This window comes from Trachymyrmex cornetzi, unplaced genomic scaffold (genome assembly GCF_001594075.2).
Source record: "Trachymyrmex cornetzi isolate Tcor2-1 unplaced genomic scaffold, Tcor1.1 scaffold798, whole genome shotgun sequence".
Classification (NCBI taxonomy): Eukaryota; Metazoa; Arthropoda; class Insecta; order Hymenoptera; family Formicidae; genus Trachymyrmex; species Trachymyrmex cornetzi.
In genome coordinates, this window is record NW_017300133.1 from 46,143 (window position 1) to 52,201 (window position 6,059).

Here is a 6,059-nt window from a genome sequence, read left to right on the forward strand (position 1 = left end):
TAATATATAGAGAACGTTTTTAAAAAGCTGTATAAAATGTCTTTATTACGTTATAAATATTTAAGAGACTAGAGAGATACGAAATCAGATATTGGTGAGAGAGGAGAGACGAGAGATCAAAAATGAGAAAGAAGCGAGAAAGGCAAAGAAAAAACGAGACACAGGTGAGAGAAGCAATTTAACTATAGAATTTAATCTTAAAATTATATCGTTGTTGTTAAAAATTAATAATTCGATACATTTTATGTTTTATATCTGTAAATTTCTATAAATAAAATGTATTGTAAACAATTTATTTTTTAGTAATGACGAAATAGGGATGAGAGTGACTAGACAAGAAATTGGTAGGAAGAAAGAGATTTAAGGCAAGTGATGAGACGCGATAGATGCAAGAGCCGAGAGATGAAAGAAGGAAGAAACTGGATAGAGCTGAAAGATGAAAGAGGAGATTTGAGAGATACGTTTTAATTACGTTATATTTGTGTTATATTTTATTTTCAGTTATAGTTGATAACATCGTTAACGTTAGAGTAACAATGTTTTTCGTGTTGGAGAGCATGCAGCACGTTGCCTAACAAGATGAAAGAATGAAAGAATGGAAAAAGGAAAAAAAATAGGAGGAGAGATGTAGGAAAGAAAAAAGAAAGAAAAGAAAGGGAATAAAATAAAGAATAAAGGAGAAAAAGAAGAAAAAATACCAAGTAATATGATACAATAATATACAAAGAATATTCCTAAAAAAAACTGTATAAAACATTTTTATTATATTATTATTGACACTTGATACTTTTCGTTATAAAGTATTAATGCATTGTATTATATTTTATTTGCAGTTATAGTTGTTAATATCGTTATATTAACAACTATAACTGCTATAACGTTATAACCTAACCTAACGTTACAATATCAATGTCTTTCATGTTGGAGAGCATGCAACACATTGCCTAAAAAGAAGAAAGAATGAAATAATGGAGAAAGGAAAAAAATAGGAAAAGGGATGTAGGAAAGGAAGAAGAAAAAAGAAAGAGACGAGAGATGAAGAATCAGAAAGAAGCAAGAAAGAAAAAACAAGATACAGGTAAGAGAAGAAATTTAACTATAGAATTTAATCTTAAAATGATATCGTTGTTATTAAAAATTAATAATTTGAGACACTTCATGTTTTATTTCTGTACATTTCTGTAAATAAAATGTATTGTAAACTATTTATTTTTTAGTAATGATGATGAAATAGGGATGAGAGTGGCGAGACAAAAAATTGGTAGGAAGAAAGAGATTTAAGGCGAATGATGAGACGCAATAAATGCAAGAGCCGAAAGATGAGAGAAGGAAGAAGCTGGATAGAGCTGAAAGACGAAAGAGGAGATTCGAGAGATGGGAAACGAGACAGACGTATATAATTCAAGATACAGGTGAGAGGAGAAACTTTAACTTCGAAATTTAGTCATGAAATTAAATAGTTGATGTCAAATGAATAATTTGAGGCATTTTATGTTTTCTTTCTATATTTTGATGTAAAATGTATTGTAAACTATTAATTTTTTAGTAATAACGTAAAAGGGTTGATACAGGCGAGTCAAGATATTGGAAGTAAGAAAGAGACGTCAGACGAGTGGTGAGACAAGATAGAGCCGAGAGATGAGAGAGGAAAGAATTGAGATAGATGCGAAAGACAAGAGAGGAAAGATAAGAGACTAGAAAGTGATATTGGTGAGAAAGCAGTGATGAGCGATGAGAAAACGAGAAAGAGGCAAGACAGACAGGAACAAAACGAGTTATAGGTGAGAGAAAAAGTTCTAATTAAAAAATTTAATTTATAATTCAATTGTTATCAGAGAATTAATAATTTGAGACATTTTGTAAATCGTTTATGTATTTCTGCATTTTATATAAATAAATAAATGTCTTGCCAACTATTTATACTCTCTTTATACTTATTTATACTCTTGAATTAAATTTGTTAAAAGCTCAAGTATGGAAATTAGTATAAAAAGTCGTTACAAGGGAGAATCTCTGTATTATCGAAAATTAAGAATAAATCGAAGAAGAATGACTTAAAGGATGAGAAGAAAAATGACAAAGAAACCTGATTTTGACCACACTTTTTAAATCCAGTTCGGTCTCCTGGTCTCTATACTCCATGGTATATAATAAGGGAAGATTTATGCAAAGAAAGTGATATGATAATTACGGTAAATAAACGCTACAAAATATATATATATTTATTTATACTTTCAACTCAAACAAAGAACATAACGTAATTAATATAATTAGAATTAATAGATTTATCTGTAAAAAATATATTTAGGGTAATAAGTAGAAGTGAAATTTACATTTAAAATGTAATAACTTTACGACTTGGAAACTTGAAAATTTTTTATTGCGCTTTAGCCCGGATTCTCATACAGACAACAGCGCTTTGACATCGAGCGCTGATTGGTGAAAAACGGATGAAGGGGATAAATTTTACAATTTTCACAAATTTTGCAAGCATATCTAACATAACGATTCTGTGATTGGCGATCCGCTAATCCGCTTACGCGCGAACCGCTCCATGTGACTCCAGCTTAACATTTCAGTAGACGGCATCATAATAGCCGCAGCACAGACTCTTGCATAACGCATAATGCATAGTGCATAAGGGAATCAACCAATCGAAATTCTTCTTTTCCATGGTATGGAAGAAAAGGGAAGATTCTGATTAGTTGATTCACTTATGCAATATGCGTTATGCAAAAGTCTGTGCTGCGGCCTTAACGATCAAAATAAATAACAATCTATATCATTGATAATCAGTCATCCCAGATGGACTCGCTTTTTGGCGCATGCGCCGCACTGAGCTAGGGAATCCAGTATCATTCCAGTAATGCATGTACCGATGCATGTATAGTCAGTCGATAAAAGGTTGCAACACTTTTTAATTCGATGGTTTTCGGAACGCGCAAAAATTCTGACAAAGCAGACACTATCTCTGAACGCCTATAGTCAGCGGTTATGATAGGTACGATCTGTCAAAGTGATGCAGAATCGTCTTGTACACGGTGAAATAAAAAAATGTGTTTGTGCGCAGCGGAAAATTCGTAAGATAACCTTCGAATACCATAAAATATATCGTGATAAGTAATAATAAAGTAAACGCTAACTTTGTTTTATAAATTTATTTATATTTTCAAAAATAACATGTTTATTATTATTAAAATTCAAAAATTAAATGTAATAATATAACATAATATTATTCTAGCGAGCCTGTGATATCAAAGCAAGTGGAAGAACACTTTACTATAAAATAATATAAAAATAAAATAATAAAAATATAATAATATAATAAATTACATTATAATAATATAATTACGTACATGATTATATTAGTATATTAGTGTTGCTCAGATGCCGACAGGAAGCAGATATAGTGACGGCGAGGTGGTGGTAATTATATGAAAAATGCCACCCAAAAGTATTTCGAATGACTTCTCCACGATAATGTATTGAAAATTATCACAGCATACGCCGCACTTTCCTTCCCAATGTTCAGGACTCGGATCCATTCGTTCTAACATATCGAAGAATTTAACAGCATACCAGAATTCGCCTATAAAGTAATAAAATAATAAAAATATAATAAAACAATTATTAAATAATAATAATTAATATAAATAACTTTAATATATTATTTTATTCAGAATATCTTACCAAAGACGAATGTTGCTCAGATGCCGACAGGAAGCAGGTATGGTAACGGCGAGGTGGTGGTAATTATATGAAAAATGCCATCCAAAAGCATTTCGAATGACTTTCACCTTGTTTATTTTCTACATTCATTCAAGATTATTTCCTTGATTTATTCTTTCCATTCATTACGAGTTACTCATGTTGCAATCATTCAATGTCATTCATTTATTCTCATATCAACCATAGTTGATCTAACAGAAGTTCAATTAACAATAAACTATTGTTATGTCCTGCGACGCAGATTCTTTTCTTTCGAGAGAATCAACTCCGTCGCAACTACGATTGGCGCCTGCGAGACGCGAGCAAGAGTCCCCTTATAAAAACTGAAAATCAGACCACACAGGCCCCGCGAAAAACTCGTAAAAACGCCAATCAACCCGGAAAAATAACACTAAGGTAGGTCTAAAAGGAACAAAATTGCGAAAAACATCATAAATGAACCTAAGTCACGCGATAATAAAAATTTAAGCTGTTGTCCGAGTTGTTGATCAACAATTTCATCTTAAGAAAAACAGACGCCGCGTCGCCATAAAAATCATTCCAGTGCGTTCACGCAGACCTTCCACCCTTCGTCGCCGTCAAGTAGTGGGGCCTCACATCCGTGTCCGTTCGGTCATCTCGGAGAATCTTAGGGAACCCTGTCCACCCCCACACTCGCTAACACTCGAAACAAGTCTTGTCGTTCAACCCTTCCTTCCACCATTATCGCCTCCACCTGAAATCTCATATTCCCCCGTTTCCGACCTGTCGCCTGATTTCTTCGATACTCTTTTCCCGTCCAGCCCTCTCCCGACACCACCCTCGATCGAAGAGGCCTCTGCCTCAGAAGTCACCCCCTCAACTCTTCCCTCCCCAATAGACTCCTACTCTCCTCCAAATCCCTTTCCCCTCCTCTTCCATGATGCCCTCCAACTAATACATTACATGTCCAACTTTATTCCATCAGCAAACGACCGAGTCATAGTTACCATCCCCGGATGTACTTGTCTTTTTTCCGTCCCTCATTCCAATCGATCCCCTCTCCTTCCAACCTTATGAATTGCCACCTCTCTAGATTTCCTCTCCTCTACCCAAACACTTCCAACAGATAATAATCAGCATAACACCCGACTCTACTCACACACACACAAATCCACACCAACATTAACACCTACCAAAAAAACACTACTAAACTATATAATGGTATATGTAATTATATTTATACGTATATGAACCTAAAAGAGGTTCCGATTATAACACAACACCAAAGAATGTATCAATAACTTTTGCTAATTATATTTAATATTAATTAAATTCTCGCTCATTAATTAACGAAATCTCTCCTTTTATTCATTTTAAGTTCTCCCGCGGTTGCACTTTGCCTTCTCCCCGGTTATTTAGATTAAATTCCATGACTTAAAGCCAGGGCATACGAACGCACTGGTACACTGACCCAGTTAGGCCCTTTAAATTCAAAAGTGTGTTCGACTCGTGTGTCCGCTTAGCGGAGCACGAGTTGAGGTTTCCCCTTCGTCCTGCGTTCGACCCCCGGCTCATTAGGAGCCTCAGGACGAATCGAAGCGCCTCCCGGTTTGTGTCGGTCCTTCCCCATAGCTCCCTCACGATTAGGAGCCTGGACACGACCAAATCGGTCAAAAAATTCGGTTCCTGTTACGTTCACCCCCTCAGTTCCATGCGTGCAGAACTTGGACGTAACACTTATTATATTTTAATATTCAAATTTTATTGATTTGTGTACACGTTTTACTAAATATAAGTAAAGTTTAATTTAGTAATAAAAGATAAGTTAAGAATAATCGAAAATGGGTAAACGAAAAGTTGTTCGTATTGAAGAGGAAGAAGAAGAATTTCTGCGATTGAAAAGGGAACGAATTGCACTAAGTCAACAAAAATATCGTGAAAGAAAGAAAGAAAATGCAGCAAACAATATAGCTGGGCTATCTAAAGTTTGTAAATCAATAAATTTATTAAATAATAGTCCGTTAGTTGTAGTATCTGAGTCATCAAACCTTCTGATAGTAAAAAATATTAATGATTCTTCATCAGTAGTGAAACATATTAGGTGTACAACTTTGCTTCCGCGTTTTTGTTCCGTAATTCGAGGCTTTATTGTAAAAAACTGGTTATACATTTATGATTCAAAGTATTGTCCATCGCTGGCCACTACTTTCTCTCATCTTTCGAGCAGCGTACGAATCAACAGCGTACGAATCCCGTGTCGAAAAAACTGTTCATCTTTTGAGGCGATCCACGAATCGATCCAATTTTTTACTTCTTCATAAGACCGGAAGTGCTGGTTAGCCAGGCCGTGTGCCATTGATCGAAACAAG